The sequence below is a fragment of the Filicampus tigris genome, chromosome 19 (genome assembly GCF_054856515.1).
Source record: "Filicampus tigris isolate MCC_2025a chromosome 19, RoL_Ftig_1.0, whole genome shotgun sequence".
In the NCBI taxonomy this organism is placed as follows: Eukaryota; Metazoa; Chordata; class Actinopteri; order Syngnathiformes; family Syngnathidae; genus Filicampus; species Filicampus tigris.
The window spans coordinates 1,138,715-1,158,020 of record NC_141235.1 but is presented as its reverse complement, the minus strand read 5'-3'; the positions used below and the strand labels follow the sequence as shown (position 1 = coordinate 1,158,020).

The window sequence follows — 19,306 nt, the reverse complement described above, 5'->3', positions numbered from 1 at the left end:
CCCCCAAGTGGCGGCCTGACAACGGGGCCGGCCTCTTGCTCTGATTTAAGAGGCTGGCCTGCTGCTGACCCCTCTCCGTCTTTGGCTGCAGCTTAGCTTGACTTTGGGAAATGCTTGCTCATTCCCTCCACCGCTCATTAATCCGCCCAACATTGGAAGCAGCTGAGCACTCTTGTGTGTAATTCCTTAATGCGCAGCGTTTTACTCGTGTGTACTTTTGTTTTACAAGGCCACTGCTTTGTGTCATGGCTGGAATTTTTTTTTAAATACATTCTGCAATGGGGCAATGATTTTCTTTTTTTTTTTTTCTTCATTTTCACCTCCCAGAGCACGGTGTCCGATTCCCTGTCCGAGTAGTGACTCCTTAACGATCCCGACTTTCCTGCTCTTGACTCTTTTGCTGTCAAACTAACTTCCCAGGGCAACCGCCGCCCCGTAGTAAAGATCGTCATCGGACTCCATGGAGACCCCAATCTGTTAGTCAACACACAATTTTACGGCCATTCTTTGGGATCTTCGTAAATTAGGCCTCAAAAGCTTAGTGTAGCGTTCCCCCGCTATAAGTGGGGCTTGTTACGTTAGGTTACGCACATTACCTTTTTTGTAAGCAGTCATTTCTTCTGTGTTTTTACAGTGTACTTACGCTAATGTGTTTTTGGAATAGGTTTGAAAGAATGTGGGAGGGGCGCAACTCTACAAAAGCCAGGTGTTCACTGTCGAACTTGTGGCTGTGGTCATTATGAGGACGGGCCCACATTAGCGCGGCCTCGGGCCACTTCCTGGTCGTCATGCATAATTAAAAACAAAAGAAAGTTAGACGAATGAAAGTGGCTGCGGGAAACAGAAGCGGCGTACATGAAAATGTATTTTATTTTCCCGGCGTCTGACAGGAAATCAATTAGACGTGATGTAGTGTTTGCTGTGCATGGAGATTGGATACAGCTGTTCTCATTGCTGCACTGCACACATACTGTATATTTTACAGCTGTGTGTGTGTGTGTGTGTGTGTGACAAAATGGATGAAGGCCATGAGGCAGGTAGCTCATACGGTACATGCTGGTGTTGCCGCGATTCTATCATATTTCATATCATCGTATCATATTTATTGGTCAAACCGTTACAAGTGCCGTGACACTGGCAGTCGTTATGCAGGTGGAATGACCACCGTTTTAGCTCTTAAAATATTTGGATTGCTTCTTTCCAGAGCTTGATACAACAGCAAATGTATTTTGGTCCGAGGTAGTACCTCTTATTTAAGTAATCAAACTACTTGGCCCATGAATTCTCTGTTTTTAATATATTTAATATTTCTCGTTATTTCTCGTTATTTCTCCAACACCTCCATGTGTGACTAATCAGGAGTCCCGTTTGTCTCGGTGTTCCTTGATTGGATGCAACATGGTGTCACTTGACAAATGAAAGGCAGGGCGTGTGTAATCTTTGCTCAAGGGCACGTGACAATCACATTGAGGGACTGCGTCCAGATTGATGGAGACATCCCGGCAAATACGCCTGATGAAAACCTCCCTCTCATAACCTTCCCCCGCTTTGCTTTTTAATATCGAAATCCGCCGTGCCCAATATGAAGATAAGTAAGTGAGGCGTACTCAAGGTCCCGCCCACCGCCTGGGTTCGCGCCCCGCATGATTGATGCCGATAAAGCTGGGAGACCGAGGGTGTGATTGCAGTGGCTGACACCGGCGTTCATCTCATGCTGAGCTCAAAGAGTCACAGAGGAGGAGGAATGACGTGTTTGTTTGTTGTTTTTTACACTCGCTCACACTCTAGGAAACGAGTTTACTAAGATAGCAACGCGTATGGATTAGTTGCGCTTGCATGACGAGGAAACGCCCTCCAATTCTGGAATGACCCAAATACGTACACGGCCTCGACCCCGAGTTCATATTGTCGACGGAGGGCACGAGAACACGGCTCATAAATCGAAGGTGTTTTGTTTTCAACGTCGTCATGTACGTGCGCACAAGCCGTTGGTCATGCTGAACTTTGGATGTCCTCCTGTTTCGGGCCGGCGCCATCTTTCACGTATCTTTGTTAATTGAGATCGCTCACGGGCGAGAAGTGACTGAAGTGTGGTGCTGACACTGTCGCAAATAGGCAGTAAGAGGCCACGACTGTCTCTCGGCATACAGGCTACGCTAACGTCTCCCGGCAGAACTTAGGACTGCACTCTGAGCTCAGCCTTTGTACCTAATTTTCGGGACAAAAACCTACTGGCAAAGATCGCTACGGTGAACCTGAATCTCAGTGGATACTTTCCAGACCCATCTAGAGTTAGCATCCAACTATTAGCACTTTCCTCAGCTAACCATGCTAACTCGCGTTTATGGTTATCCATCGAATACTATAAATACTACTTACTTTTTCCGCTAAACTGTCGCAGTTTGTTTCTTTGAACTAGTGCTAAACAATGTCCGAGCCATTTTAAAACACAGGAAACCTGATTAAATGAAACTTTTAAAAATATTCATCAGCACTGCTTCTTACTCTCGCTGTCCGGAAGTGGCAGACAACTGTACAACATCAGTTTGAGCAAACAAAAAAAGACCACCTTGATCTGTATAACATCTGGATGTATCGAACTAGCAAATGAATTAACCAACCAATCAAATCGAGTAATGTCGACTTGTTTCGGCACGGACTTGAGTTCCTCTGAACGCTGGAGGCACCTGCGCGCAAACATGTCAGGCCGTGCCCCTGAGTGACGTCTCCGCCCTGCAGATATAGATCTCACAACACGAATGGGACAAACTACTTTGTACGACCGCGCGTATCAGGTTGCCTGCCAACAACTATTGAACTTTTCCTCGGCAGGAGTGCATCGACTGCACTTGACACGCAATTCCCCGCACGCGCTTCTTCTTAGTCGTGGTCTTTTTCTTCTTCTGTGGTACCCGTCAAAGGAAGCGTGCCCGCGTTAGCCCGGGGACATCCTGAGAACGCCCTGCTCACACAAAGGCCGAGCCTCCCTGTCCTGGCACTGTTTATTTTCACTCATAACACGGCGCACAATCGAGCGCGCGGGTCAAGGTGAGGCTACGACACTTGCAACAGAGGAACAACAAACAGATGTTCTTTGAAGATAATTGCAGGGAAGGGAAAAAGGTATGCGGGTGGTGTGGGGGCGCTATCGTAAAGGCCTCGCACCTCGTCCGGAGCCCCGTGGCCGGATGTCGTTTGGCCACCGGAGTCGGCGCAGGGATGCCGGCGCCGTTATCGCCTCCGGGTGACATCTGTTTACAGCCACGTGACGCGCCACACCTACTCCATTTTTCTGGAGAACCCAAAGGCCACTTTCAGATTTGAGGTCTAAATGGTTTCTCACTGTCTTTTGCATCTCTAGCAAAGCGCTATTAAAAGATTAGTCACTATCATCATCGGTAGTTGCTGTAGAAGTTGTCAAGGGTCAAGTGCAGTGCTTCAATGCGTAGTTTGGTCACCAGTGGTTAGCAAGTTAATTAACATACGTATGAACCGACGAACAAACTAAAGGACAGATGAACAAGAAAGCTACGATGGAACCAAGTAGGCAGCTAACGATCCACGGCCTCGCCTTGACCCGAGCTGCCTGAGGAAAAGTTTGTCACTCTCGAGCTCTTAATCAAGGGTGTCTGTCAGCAGACGCCCTGTCAAAGACAAGTCGCCAGCGTTGCTAGCTGGGAGTGATTGATTTGTCGAAAGTAGCACGACGGATGGTGAGGACGCCGTCATTGGATTAAGTGCCGCTGCTCCCGCGGGCCGCTGCGAGCTGCGGTGATTAATGAACATCTCGCGGCATTCCCCGTGCTGTCGCCCGGGGTATCAAATCACGTCAGGACTGATGAGGCCACGCAATATAATCAGCAGCTGTCATTGATGCCGCGCCGCTCTCGCGTCGACTCCGCTGGCTGTCCGTCATCCGCCGAGCATGCCGACACTTTTGTCCGGGGAAAAGCTCCGGAAAAATCTGACTTGACTTTTGACACGACCTGCGGAAAGAAGCCTTTGTGAAATCTGTCGTTTCTTTTTCAATGCATCAATTTGTCAGTCGGATTTCCGTAAAAAGCACGTTGTCTTTCTAGCTAGCTAGTAGACACGTAAACCCTTTGTAGCAACTGTGCATAAGAATGACATTTTCAAATATTTTCTTTTGTGTGCATTTAGGAATAGTCCTCAAATTTAGAGGTGAAAGAATGACATGTATGCTACTTTAAATGTCAATGTCAAAATGGGTATAATATGACCAGAACAGCATGCAAGGTTTAAAAACTCCAAAGCCGGTCATTTTTTGTGGCCCGACCAAGTATTTGGCTGCAGTCTACCTCAGAATCCTGCACGGTTCTCATCTCCACTAGTTCTTCCCAGTTGGTGTTGTTCTGCAAGTCCTCAATTGGCGAGCTGGCAGACGGCAGGCCGAGCAGCGGCGACAGGGATCGAGCCTTTCCACATGTCCTATCTCTCCCCAGAGGAGGATTGCGTTGCTGCTTTCCAGCGTTTATTTGAAAGCTATCGTTTCCTGGGATTCATCGTTGGAAAAACGCCATCGATTGGTCGCCTGATAGATGGCCGCTGCCCAGCTATCGACGGCCATATTGACGACCCCTTGTAAGCGCTGCATCTTATTACCGCTCGGTTAAACGATACGTCTCGGAGAACGGCGCTGGTGGGAAGTAACCAAAATATACAGTAAATATTTCCCTACTCTACTTGAGTATATTTTTCAGGTATCTGTACTTGAGTGTTTGTTTCTGTGACTACACTTTTACTGCATACATTTGAAAACAGTGATCTGTGCTATTTTGAGACCACTATTGAGCCGCATAGCCAAAGCTAGCAAGGCTTGTTAGGTCGGTTTAACGCATGTAAATGGTGGCTCACATGAACCTTTTTTCTCTTACAAATAAGACAGGCAATGGAAAACAAGACAAAGTGCTACACTGCATCCAGGAAGGTCATATGTTCATGTAAACATTTCTAAAAGCAATAGCCCTGTCTGGAAAGTTTGCTGTAGCATGAAAATGACTAACGTGAAGCCCTAAATGTGCTCTATTGTTTGCTACTTTTATTTGACTCTCCTACTTTAGTGTGTCTTAATCCAAGCTTGCTTCATTTTCTTGCTTGTTGTCGTAGCTGCAAGGGCGCTCTACGTAATGTTGCGCCGCCAAGCCTGCTTGCCGTCTCCATTTGTTTTAACAGTAATACACAATTTAACCTTCACAATAGCATTTGCAGGATCATAACACTCGCAACGGGTGTAATTTTTCTAACAAACCCCGCCACAATGTGACCGGATTTATCTCGGTTTCTTATAATGCGTCGTATTAATCTGCGGGGCCCTTTATGATGCATTGCCGCCGCGGTGAGCATGATTCACTTGTTCGGCCCAGGAGAATCCTCCTGGTTTTGTGTGCGTGTGTGTTTTTAATGTATCACCTTGCGGCTGCGTGTGTCGTCACTTGTGTGGGAGTTTTGTTGCCTTTTGCTCGGGAAGCCGTGAAGTGTTGTACTTTATGGAGAGTGAAATAGGTTCTTGCGCTTCGGACGCTTGGAAATGTGACTTTTGGCGCTCGATTGCTCCTTGGGATTCATTTGTATTGTCGGCATTTGTTTTTACTTGTGGATGTTGAAAATTGAAATAATGGTTACTAACCGTGCACATCATTACAGCGGTCAACTGAAAAAAAAAAAAAAAAAAAGGAAAATATCAGAGCTGTCCATGTCCCAGAATAAACAGAAATGAGAGATTTCGCAATCGTCCATCACGGTAGTCAATCGAGAACATATTGGAGCTGACATTTCCCGAGAGTACAATGGGGAAAAAAAACTTGAAAATGTTGTAACCGTCCATCATCACAGAAATGCAAGAAAGCATGAAAATGTCATAACTGCCTCGATCTCAACTATGTTAAAAATGAGAATGTTTTATAACTTGACCTCGCTAAAATGAGAAAATGGACGTGTACAATAGTAAAACAAGTAAATGTTGTAATTGGATCAACACAGAAGTAAAAGACAAGAATGGAACATGTAGCCTCTCATTACAGATGTAAAACTGCAAAATGAGAATCTCTTAACTGTGAATTATACGTAAGTTAAATGACAAAACATAACATCACGGAATTAAAATGAGAAAATGTAACTCTGTCATCACTTGCATACGTAAATAGAAAAAAAGCCCGTCGCTTTTGCCGTTATTTGAGGAAAAAACTATTTTCCCTTTTGGTCACTCAGTCGGTCTATTTTTGATTCATTTTCTTTTCACTCCACTTGAGTGGCGGCGTATCTGACACTCGGTCAAATTTGGACTGGCAACCCAAAGCAAAACAAAGGGACAACTTGGAAGTGGAGGCCACTCGTAATTCAAGTCGTGGCTCCAAGCGGAAGCGCTCCACGCCTTGCTTCTCTTCCCCCCCCCCCCCCCCCCCCCTCGTCCTTTGCTTGCCAAGATAAACGAGCGGCGTCGAAATAATGCAGTCCGCCCTAATTCTCTTTGATTAGTCGCGAGTGGGATGACGGCGACCCAACCAAATTGGTCATCAGCATAAATAACGAGCAAATGAACTGATAGAAGGCAAAGTCCCGGGCCGTCATAAATCAAAGGCGATCCGCCGGCCGTGCAAGTGGGCGGAATTAGAAGTGGGCGCTCCTATTAATTATGTTGCCTTGTGAAGGTGACAGCGCGATAAATCAGCGCTGAAAGGCCCCTTCGCCCCTTCGCCGCCGCCACGCTCGCAGCGGCTGCAAATTGCTTTGTGTATGCTCCTAATTGTTTCTTAAATAAGCCTCCTTTTCGCGAGGAGGCAAAGTCTACCGGGAAGGGGCGCTCGGAGTCGCAGCCACCCAATCTCGGCCAGAGGGCTCCAGGAATCCATCTCCGTCGCAAACTTGCCGGCCTTTTTTTTTTCAAATTTCAAAAGTGAACCAATCGGGTCGTTGTTTGTCTGCATTTTTGTTTCTTTTTCCGGCAAAAAGTTTGTTGCTGAACTGTTCAACTTCTGAATTTCCATCATAAAAAACTACTAATGAGAGCTAGTTTTCAATTTGCCCTGAGCATTCGCCACTCGAAATGCAGGTGGCAAAGTTAACCACGAGGCTATTAATGTTTTTTTCCCCTTTGTTCATTAAAATTCCATATTGTTTGTGTTTTTTGGGGTAGAAAATGAATCATCTTGACGAAATCTCAATGAATCACGTAATCGCGCAGCCCTACCTAGTGTGTGTGCGCGCGCGCGCGTGTGTGTGTGTGTACACAATGTCGTGTGTATGCGTGTCCTTGGGGCTGACATTGAGCCCTTCTCTAGATGTTGAAATAATGCTGCTGTGAGGCGGCGGGAATAATGGCGTGCACTTTGATGACATTGCGTCACAGCCAAGGTGACTGAGCGCAGGCGAAGAGGGCGAAGGAGGAGTGATGGCTGCCTCCCCCCAGCAGCCAGCCACCCCCCCGCCCCCTTCTCACCCTGTCAATAGCGAGCCTCTTGTCTGATGGAGTCACATCAGGGCGGCGCACCTGACACCGCCGCCGTGTCTTTATTTCCTGCAGCCGTCCCTTTGCAGCACACATCACCGGTGATTAATACACTGACAGCAGCCGGGAGGTGAAACGCGCACGCACACGCGCACGCTCGCACAGCTACTGTTACTGACACACACACTCATCCGGCCACATCAATGCGTACGCACTCGCCGACTGGGTCGTGCAACTCAAATACAGTAAAACAACAAACCTTTCTACAATAAAGGACAAACTATTGATGTAGCACTTTCCTGAAAAGAAGATAAAATACTGATGTTGCACTTTCCTAAAATGGATGGATGGATGGAGTCAAACTATTGATGTTGCTTTTTCCTAAAAAGGAAATTAATATAGTGATGTTTGGCTATCTGAAAAAGAAGACAAACTATTGCTGTTTCCCTTTCCTGGAGTGAATACAAGCAAGCTATTGAGCATGGGCGCGCAGAGGTGGGGGCTGAGAGGGCCATGGCCCACCACCATCTACCTGAGGGGGGCACCCCAACCCCCCCGCATCCCGTTGACCATAAACATTTTGATGGCCACTCAAACATATTTGGCCGGGCAATACAGCCGCCAAAATGTCCCATTCTATGAGCTTTTTTTCACATTGAATTATGCCTTTTTTTCCCACTCTCCCAGCTGCAAGTCACTCCCTTGCCTTGCTGTGGACGCATCGGGAAGTCTTTGCAATGATCCTGATGTACGTAAGGACATCGAAAAGGGACTCTTGCTAGGTCGAGAATGAAAAGACGTTCACGGTGCTAGCATGATGCTATAGCGATAATACGCAAACAAAGCCCGAAGGCCGACTGAGGTTTCCGGGGTGTTCCGACCGTTAACAAGGTGCCGACAAGGTCTAGTCCTAGTTGATTGGATATTATAGGTAGCGGTCGTGTCGACAATGTCCTTTCCAATCGCAGTGGGCTCGTCGCAGCTGTTTAACGCACGCGGCGCACCCTAAGTGACACTACGTCAGCCGCTGTCTGCCACATGAGACCATAATAAATCAAAGTGACCTCTGGCTGAAGCTGAGGAACGGCCGCGTATGTAAATCCTCGAGTGATGCATTTAACGAGGAAGACCTTGGATTTAATAACAAGTAGGTGCGGCCGTTTGCTTTAATAGAAAAGACATTTTGAAGCGGTGGGAAATCATCAAGTGCCATTGATCGGATATAAAGTGCACTGAGCTTGGCAAGCTGCTACATTTCTGCCCTTCAAAGACGCACGCACACAGGCTACACTATAGCAAAAAAAATAAACAACAACCCCTAAATCAATTGTTGCACTCATTGCTGTGCCGCGCTGTCAAGATTGAGGGATACACATTCAAATGATTATTTATGATATTTATGATTGTACCTGTAAGTACGATACTCGATGATGTCACATGCTAAAATGTCCAAAAATTACATGCTAATCTTGTTAGCATGTCAGTGGCGATTGGCATTTAAGTTACCACAATGCTAATCGGACAAGGCTAAAGTTTGCTTGTAGACGACTTTTTGTGAGTGAGTAAGTAGTAGTTGTAAGTTGTTTGGAATTCTTATCGTTTTTTATGTTGTCCGACATTCGCCTTAAATTTTTTTGCCAACTTTGACATTCTGCGGGCCTACTTCATATTGAATTTTTGTGGGTGCCCGTTGAAGATTAAGTATGTGTCGAATAAGTGGAAAACTTGGTCAACCGGCCATTGTTTTGCAGTGTAGTAGTTCCTGTCTCATGCTGACATGTGAAATTAAAAAAAACAATTGCAGTGCTAATGGTTTTAGCATTTCACCGAGGATTATCATAGCAGAATGCTAATTGGACAACAGCAGTGATTGTTTCCAGTCTGTAGGGGTAAAATATTTACTTGAAAATTGTCCATGTTAAATTGTGGTACCATTTGCTTCAATATTTCTCGATTTTCTTTGACGTTTGGAGCACATTCACCTTGATATTTTAGGTCAAATGTGGCATTCCGAGGGCCGGCATTATATGGAATCTCATGAGTGGGGTGGAAAACTGCCATTGTGTCATTTATCAAGGCAGAAAGCGAAACCTAGAAGGAATCCAGCGCTGCGCGGGCACCTGCAGGGCCGCGCTTGCTCTAAATGGCAGGTAATCAAGATACAAAGCCTGCCGACCGCTTGGCTGACTCGTGTGTCAGCAGGACGCGGCACCGAGGGCCATGAGGTGGCCCAGTTGTGAGCAAATGTCACACGGAGGGCGGCGGGCGTCCCCTCGAGTAGCCCAGCTGCTGCTCCCACCTCTCGGTCATTAATTCTCACGCCGAGCTGGTAATTAGGACTCCTCGCGGCCACCGAGACACGTTCTGCATTCACCCAGCTTGTCATTGTCACGACACCGGCGGCCGGGCCGGGACGGATCGGCCGGCGCCACGCCTCGGTATTGATGTCGCCTCGTCACGGTGACTCACCCCCGAGACACTCCCGACTATGTCCATCTGAGCCGAGCCTAAATCAACAAACACGGTTAGTTAGCGAGAAAGACCGCGGAATTCGATCTGACGTTTTACCGTACAGTCAGCTGCTAGAAGTGAAAGAAATTACTCATGCAGAGACTCTCAAACTTCCACTAACGACCCAGGCTAAACTTGGCTCCTCCCCAAAATGCAAGGATTTAAAAAGAGTCGTGATATACCGTATCACCTCAACATACTTCCTCGCCACCAATTACTCCTTCGCGTTTTAGGTGGGAGTTTGGCGCCATCTTGTGGCACCTCGGTGTTACAGCGTTTTGGAAGCGTTTATTACGCGATGCCGTATGTTCCACACCGGTTTCAAGGTCGCCTGTGGTTGTTCAAAGGCACTTTCACTTCATTCAAGTCATTTTAGAGCTGTAATTGTAACCGTGATGCCGCAATATTTTTGCTCACAGTTATTGGACCGTGGGAATCGTGGCGCCTACTCGTAAGTCAAGGTACCACTGCGTTCTGCAAAAGCCCCCAAAAAACAGCAATTGCTTGAAAAATGGCGGCGGAGCGCTGTGCTGCGTATGCTGCCATGTATGTTTACTCATACTGAATATGTTTTGAACGGCGCGGTGAGTCGTGATTGGCTCTCAAGGTCGCCTGAAAAAAGATAACAGGCTTTCTGGGAATTACAACAAGAGGGCCAGGATTCAATTTGAATTGCATTTATAATAGGATGCCGTTGACAATCCAATTGCTCAAGTGTCAAATCTGCCGTGTAATAAGGTCGGACCTGTCAGAGTGATTAATGAATTGTCACAGGCAAAGGAAGCGCCGTTGCCGTCGGTGATTTGTAACCGCGGGCCGGGGCGGGGCGGGGCGGCGGCGGCCCGGCCCGGCCTCGGCCCCGATACCGATTCCGCCGCCGTATTCCGTCCGCTGGCCCGGACCGGCTGAGCAGGTGTGACAGGCGGATTCCTTTTCTTGTCAACGTATTAAAGGCCCCTTTCCCGCGGTGACAGCCTGCTCTGTTCTGCCACCTTCTCTGCCGGGCCTTCACAAGACTCTGGGCAGCCACTGCGTCTTGACAGACCACTGTCACTTCCCATCACGCTCTCGCCGCATCCCCCCCCGCCATCCCCCTCCGCTCTCCCAGACCCACTTTCCGAGCGCCGCAATTATTTTTTTGACAAGCCATCCATCAGCTTTAACTTTAAAGCACTTTTCCAACGGTTGCCATTGTTGCACTTCTCTGCCTTTTCATGCGGGAGGTGGCGGGCGCAGAATGTGATAGCGCACACTCGCACTTTCCCGCCACATAAATCGGTTTTGTAACAGTATTTCGGTGGAATTTGGTGGAAGCAACATGCCCTTCCTTGTCAGGTCTAATTAACATGGCGTAGGCCCAAAATGATAGTGGAGCTCAGCGCCAACACTGCCATCAAGCAACTGTAACATTGTCGTATGTAGTAACTGTCAGCTACAAACACCAACCCCTTTAACACTGCTCATAAAAGGAAGAATGACCCCACCACCCCCCTCTTTTTTTTTTTTTTTTTTTTTTTTTTTTTTTGCTGCACGGTCACTGTTCTGTATAAAAGGCTCCGACACGCAATGGGGGAACAAAGTTGACATTTAAACTGGCATAACCTCTCCTGCCCTTTTGTGTTAAAAGCAGTTGTCGCTGTTCACTATACTTGATACGTTCCAGCGGCTGCTAAGCGTCACTGAGTCAAAAATGTAACGAAATGGCACGTTTATTATGGTTTGCGAAGGGGTTTGCGGTGAAAAAGGTTCATGTTATAAGGTAAACTGACAATAATATTAGTCTTTTGGGCTCACAGTTGATGTTCCGGTTTAATAATGGCAGTTGTAACAATTCAGAGGCAGCAATTACTGCATTTCTTCACTTTTCCACCGCAGGGCTCGACCCCGTCCGAGGATCAACGGACAGCTAATAGATGATGGAGACGCAATTGGGCGAGGACGAGCCGTTCGCCGCTGCCAATACGGCCGAGGCGTCGGCGGACGCCCATCGATCTCCCGCGGCTCGCGCGGCCGACAGCTTCAAAATTCAGCAATAATCATGACAAACGAGGAGTGGCACCACGGACGGAAAATCATCGATAAACGGCGGCCGAGACAAAATGCCAAGGTTGGAAACAAAAAGATAGTGAAGTTTTGGACTGTATTGACAAAGATATAAGAGACAAGTTATTAATTAGGGTTTTGGATCCCGGCGGGATGTCCTCCAGTTATGGATTCTTTGCCAGCCTGACTTGAAAAGCAAGGGCAGACAAACCATTATGTAGCACTCACTTTCTGATTGAAATTGATTGCGGCAACTTTTCAGGTTTCCTACTTCCTCCGATTTGACGCGTGGTCTAATGGCACCCACAGGTGAACTCCAAAAGCTCTTCAAGTCGGACGACTGACCGATAAATCCGATTTCAACTCTTGTTAAATTGTCTTCAGTTCACAAAGAGCAATTGGCACAAATTCCCATTGAATTTGGTCCGGGAGGGGTGAATTTGTGCTATTCACGTTGGGGCTTGGTCCTGAACCCACTGTTCACTCTAACTTTTTTTTCTTTTTCTTCCCTTTAGTGGAGTATGGCTGTCGCGGAGGCCGAGAGGTGAAAAAGGCCAAGAGGTGAAAAAGCCACGGCAATCCTTCAGCCGCTGTGTCACGCCACCGTGACGGAGTTGAATCCTGGCGCTGGACCTTACGTGCGGCCTCGGTGTGAAAAGTGGCATGTGGCTGAAGGTATGTGCACACCCCTTTGGAGGTACGCTTTCCCTCATCTCCGTTCCAAACTCGCACGCCACTAAGAACAACTCGGGTTATTAATCGTCGGCCGAGGTGCGAAGCAATTAAGTCTCGCTGGTTGAGGTGCGTTATAGAATGTTGGCGCCACTTCGCACGCAAGTGCGCCTTTTTGAAATACCGTGACGGATGACTCGTATTATTGCCCCTCGCACCAGTGATGGGAAGTACGTACAAATACTTTGCCACTGTACCGAAGTAGGTTTTTCAGGTATCTGTCCTTCACTTGAGTGCAGTGAACATTCATGCGAAGAGAGAAAATCCACAAGTAATTGATGCTACTTTATCCAGCAGCTACATCATTAAATGATTGAGCTGTATCCGCTTAAATCTGCCGGTGGCTGCAATGTATTCCACTCCCGGACCTTTTTCACGCCATGGCAACGAGGCGCTCTAAAGCAGCCGCGGCAACAGACTATCTGAAGCGAGGATGTGCTTTTGAGGAGTAGCCAGCTAGCTAGCTAGCCAGCGAACTACAAATTGCAATGATGCCAGATAACCGCCGATGTGAAACAAGGCACTGAAGTTCCTAATAGTGGGCGAGCGGTGATTCATGCAGTTGCATCCCTGGGCACCATTTTAGCCAGGCCCCCGAAAAAATCCAGAAAACAGAAATAGTGAAAATCAATTGAACGCTTTATCCCTGCATAGTTTTGCACATTTTTTCAGCAATTACCTTCACACATGTAAGATTTACACACAAATCTCTAAATTGACTGAAGAACGTTTCATTTTTTCATTTTTTTTTTTTTTTTCGGTAAAGGACTTAAATCAATACTTGTACTTTTAACTTCTCTTTTTTTACGCGTGGTTCCACCTAAGTCCGGCATTTGAGTACTTTTGCCACCTCGAGTGTACGCGCGCGCGCACGCACGCACGCACGTGCGCTTCCTCTGCTGTAAGGATGAAGTGCAGTTCCTGTTTTTCCGCGACCATCTGTAAGGGCAAAACTAGCCCAAGGTAAAAACGATGACTGCAACTTGGCACAAGATGAAACGACCGCGCCGCAAAAGCCATCAATAATTCGTATATTTTGGAAACAGAGCGTACATGGAGAATCTGCACTATTTAATCTCCTCGTGTAGAGAATAATAATATAAAAAAAAAAAAAAAGGTCAGCTGGTTCCTTCCTCCCAGCCGGGGATGATGGCCAAGCTTTTCCAAGGCAGCCCATTTGTCTGTCAGGGCGGCTGATTTAGCTGCCGTCACATGAAGCTCATGTCGGCTTGATGATAGCGCTCGCTCGGGCGTGGGCAGAATTTGTCACCTGCAGCTTTGACAGGGAGATAATTGCTAATGGTTAGCAGAATAATAGCGTTCGGGCTTCGCTGGCCACGTTAAAGGAATATTTGTTGCTTAGCCGATACCTCGTTTAGCGTGAGACAATTCACGTTCACATCGCCGACGTCTCGTTCCCTTGACCTTTGGCAGACCTCCTTTCCCTGACACAAAAATGTTGAAAACAAAGCGCCCCTTGATCAAATACGTGATAAGCAAAATCAAATATCGTGATAACATTGTACCACGAGTTGTATTGCGATAGTATACAAACAAAACACAATTTTTGCCGTTGTTGTTTTTAAATAAAGAAACATAGCACTGCTTTGTGACAGAACATAATAAAAGAGACGATGAAGTAACAGAATAACTGAACGTCGGGACGAGCCAAAGTCACAACGGCAACCGTGCACCTGAGCCGTGTGCCTTTCAGGGGGCGTGGCCTAGTGAGCGACTCGGGCCTCTCGTAAGTTCAGGCGCCATCTTTTTCAAACCAGAATGTGACTTTGTGGGAAGCGGCAGGCCCACCTAATAAGCGCGGCACTTTGCGAAGTCTCCAGCATGCGTTGAAGCGTCGGGCCATTAGCCGAGTGGAACGGCCAAATGACGGATGAGTCGCTGGAACGACTTTCTGCCCGCCGCTATTGTGAAATCTTTTCATTGTGACTGACGGCGGGCCAGTGGGGAGGCTGAGAAAGGACAGCAGCCAGTGTGAGGAACGCCTCCATGCGCCCTGTTGTGACTTCAACGTGGGCAAAGCAATGAGCAAAGCCGGTGTCGCGCCCTCGCCCCTCCTTTTGATCAAAGCCAGCACCCCCTAAAAAATAGATCGAGTACAGTGGCGTAAAAATCAGCGTTAGTTAAATTGGCCCATGTATTAGTTGTCTGCTTGTTTCAGCACTACCCCAGGAAGGCATGCGTGCAATTATTCACACTTTTTCTTTTACTTTATTCCTTCCCCATCATTGTAGTTTCTTTTCTTCTTTTTTTTTTTTTTTTTTTTTTTTTATGGGGCGCTCTGACCTTGCAGCTTTTTGCGCACCCCATCCATCTTGAGCTGTTTAGCCGTTTCGCTGGATTCACAGCGGCCAGATTAACACAATTCATCACCGCAATCATCCTCCATTCATCACCCCCTCCTCGCCCCATGAATGTTTTGACGTCCAGTTAATTTTCTGCTGATGATTTATCAAACGATAATTACCATACTCTGAAGGAGTCATTCGTTATCTTGATGAATGATAATGGCGCCAAAGTGGATTGAATTTTAAGCAAGTTCTCTCTGACGCTAACATATGCCTTCTTGTGAGTAATGGAAAGACGGAGGGGCCGGGGGGGAGCGGCAAATTTTGAAATCATATGGCGTGATTTTGCAAATCTGCGCATTATAAATGACCATTTGTGAGGTGGGCGACTGCAAAGCGTGCTTTTTCACTGGCCGGTCGGACGAGCAAATGAGATCGGCACGAATGCAAAAATGTCATTGCTTCATCCAGAATCACGACATCGGCGGTTGGATCGCAAAATTGGCATTGGCTTAGTATCGCTATTATATAACGATATGTCAGCGGTCGTATTTTTGATGGCAGAATGGAGCAATCCTATCGTGTTGTATTGCAATATTTTTGTGACAAGAAAGATAGAACTCCGTCATATCTTATTGTGACAAAGCATACCGGAATGACATAATTAAATGGAACGGAAAGTATTGAACAGCTTCTGCCACATTGTCGGCCTCAATTCAAGGCTGCGCCTTCTGGCGTGTGCGCCTTGGCCACCTGGGGGCAGTATGACAGACAGATCAAATGTTCACAACTGACTCACTAAGATGGTGTAATGCTAGTCGTTTTTCACAGAGGATAAAGAATATATACCCTTGAGTGTTATATTGTCTCTATTTATTTGAGTCGCTAGCCCTTTTTTGTTAGCATTAAGCTAAGTGGGCTTCCTTAAGGCAAAGCTACTTGGTTGTTTGAAGTGCCGTACATTGACAATCATCTTGTTCTACAGTGGTAGAGAGGAATGCGCAAATCATCAGTAAAGCCATTTCTGCCGTGTTCTCAGTCGTCTATCCCAAGGAATTCACAGGCTTGTTTGGAGGGGGGGGGGGTGCATCAAACTTGAGACCCACAAGTCTTCTGTGGCCTTGTCAGCTGCCATGTGCAGCCGTTTGCTGTGAGACGCGCGGCTTAATCCGGGCCTCTCAAGGTCGCCGGCTGGTAATTGAAGTTGCTTATTCATCTGTTTCCTGTGTCTGTTCTCTTGCCCTTTACATGCCGCCCTCTTTGTTTGTAAATGATTTGAAGATTCTCTTCTCCACTTCTAAAAATAAAAAGGGGAGGGGGAGAGGTAGCCCCGTGCTCACTATCTTGCCGTCCTCGCAGGAGGTTGAGCCCAGATGACACTCTGGTGGTCGCGGACAAAGGCTTGTTTTTCTCCCCCCCTTGCCTGCGTCACAATGGAGACACAAAGTGAATGAGACTTAAAGTCGCACAGTGGACTTTGTGCGCAATGATCACAAAAATGTGCCCAATTCAGAAGTAACACAAGAAGCTAAAAAAAAAAAAAAAAAAAAAACGCTTAATCCCAGTTGGACACGGCTTTGAAGTGACAATCTTCTCGGACCGCCGGCTCATTGCACAAGAAAGAGCTCCTCCTACGTAACGGAAGGGGGCGGGGCAATTGGGTGGCTAATGGGGAGTTTAAAGGCACTTTTTACTTTGAAGGGAACATTTGATCAGCAATTAGACATTCCTGAACCGGTTTCACACAGAGATCAATCAGAATTGTCACATTGGATGTTTTGGAGGGTTTTTTCTTCCGTGAGATGCGGTTTCGTGATTGTTGGAAAAATATTGTGCCAATCTTAAATCTGAAGATTTATCGTATCGTTATCGTAGCAAAATGTTGTGATTTTATGAAAGTTTGTGTTGTGATATTAGCATTGTTGATGGAAAATTATTTTGGTATTGTTCAGTCATTCTAGTTGGCCAAATAGCTCAACAGCCTATTATGGAGTGGTATCTCGGTATCAGTGTTGTTGTCGAAATATTGCAGTAATCTTCAGTCACAAGTTGTTGTCATGATACCATTTTTGTTGTCAAAATATTGTAACATTGTAGGTGGAGTTGTAACATTAGCATTGATGATGGGAAAATATTCAGGAATTGTTGCACAGTGGAAAAGTATCGCGATAGCCTCGTTCAACTTGTATCGCGATATCAGTCCAAACGTTTGGATATCGTATCATGATATACTTGTCATTTGATGTCTTAGCCACCTGAAGGCAGTATAAGACAGATACACTGTTCGTGGAGACGTCTCAGCTCCTCAGTACGGCAGTAATATTAGTCGTTCTATGCGGAGGATAAAGATGATATGCCCGTGAGTCTTGTTATATTGTCTTGTCCGCATGTGTTGTACTCGACTTTAAAAATCTCTGACCTTCATCATTCCGTGTCGGTGCCGTATGTACAACATAGCAACTTGTACAGTCAAGTGTACAGGGGTGCAAAACGGCACAGATTTGAAGGACCGTTTGTGTCGGCGGTATTAGTTGTGAGTGGGGATTACGCGCCGCCACCTGGGCTGTTATCCTCACGGGTCCCATTATCGGCCTCTTATTAGTTTTTGACTCAGCACAAGGAGAACGTGAGCACCGCCCGTCTTTCTGATCTCTCACGTGCTGACAAATCCTTTCCAAGCATGCTGACCGTTCTCCGCTAAGGTAATTAGTGCTAATTAAAAGGTTTCCAGCTGCCTCATGTGTGTTTTTTTTTTGGGGGGGGGGGGGTGTTATTGAGTGCGAGCAACACTTTGTCCTCGCAGGTGCATGCGCTGTGTTTAGTGCCGACCGGCATGTCACTCGCATTCCTCGCCGCTTGTTCACAGTCGGAGATCAAGCAGATTAGGACTTTTGTTGTTTACAAAAGGAGTGAAAGTTATTACTGGTGCAGTGCCGTGAAAAGACGCTTGGGGGGGGGGGGGGTGTCTTGGCTTATCCCACACAATGAAACTTGTTGGCAATTTAGCTTTACTTTTACAACAAGCTGTAGTGATTATTTTTTGTGACTTTTTACAGTATACAGTGATACCTTCATCTCTTTTTTTTTTTTTTTTGGTGTTGAAAGGCAAACTTTGACTTGGGAGTGAGTTTCTGATGGATGAAAATATATTAGAGCCACACTTATAGATGCGCTTGTATTGAATTTGAAAAGCAGCCAAACACATAAATACAGGAATGAAAAAGACTCACAGGGAGCATGCAGGAAACGTTAGTTGCGTCACTCACTGAAGTCAAATCGTGGAGACAAATACAAAATGCGCACACTCAGAAGGGCCTGCTCTTGGCCACAACTCACGCGCAGGTGCTCACACGCGCATTCCCTTGTCATGTTTTTATAAAATGCAGCACCATTTTTCTTGACCAAAACACATAAGGGAATAAATTGCAGACATTTTAGGGGGTCTGGAACAGATTCATTGAATTTCAAGTCATTTCAATGGCGAAAATGGATTTGGTCTACCAGTCAACTGAGTTTCGAAGTCCAACACACAACACATGACGGTCCTGTCAACTCTGTCAAGGTGGCACTGCTCAGGCAACTGCTGGCGTGCTTTCCTACTCGCAAATGTTGACTCGGCCCCCTCGCCGATTCCGAGGGTTTCCTGTTCGGGTGGTTGCGTCCACGCGATTCTGTCCACGATTGCAAGTGCTCATGCGACTATTAGGTAAAGCTGTCAGGCAACAAGTGAAAAGTCATGACTACACGAGCCAGAGGGTGCGTGAGTTGGGCTGTCACAAGCCATCAAGTCAGCCCGACGGTGACGGTGTGCGCCGCGCGGGACTTTTTTTCTGCAGCCGGGTCAAATCCAGCTTAAAGTCGCTCCCCCGCTTTCACATCCAATTGGGCGTCACATTCTTACCTACTGGCAACCTCTGCCGAGCTGCGCTCATTAATCAAAGTGGAGTGCTTGTCCTGACCTCAGCCCCCCACCCCTAACAGCCCCCACCCCCCGCCCCCTCCCTCCCGCTTCACTTTGAAGTGCTCTGTCCTCTGCGGCATGAGGAAATCATTTGCTGCCCGATTCAATGAGCCGTCAGTCCGGCCCGGCCACCTAATGACATGTGAGAATATTAACCTCCTGCCACCAAGAGCGCCGCCTTCTCGGGGAAGCACTCCATTATTCATCCCAGCTCACACGACGGCTCCACTTGTAGTCGCCGTGGCAAAAGCGCAGAGCTTTTTCCCGACGTAGACCTCTAAGTAAACA

General features: G+C 47.0%; 1 long non-coding RNA gene across 4 annotated transcripts in view; it reads left to right on the top strand.

Moving 5' to 3' along the window:
• Positions 1-19,306, top strand: part of LOC147128756 (uncharacterized) — a 110,015-nt gene that overhangs the window by 67,124 nt on the left and 23,585 nt on the right. For all 4 annotated transcript variants that reach the window (XR_015082408.1, XR_015082407.1, XR_015082410.1 and 1 more), the window contains exons 6-7: positions 11,852-12,083; positions 12,535-12,694. This is a non-coding gene — a long non-coding RNA (uncharacterized LOC147128756). The remainder of the gene's footprint in view (positions 1-11,851; positions 12,084-12,534; positions 12,695-19,306) is intronic.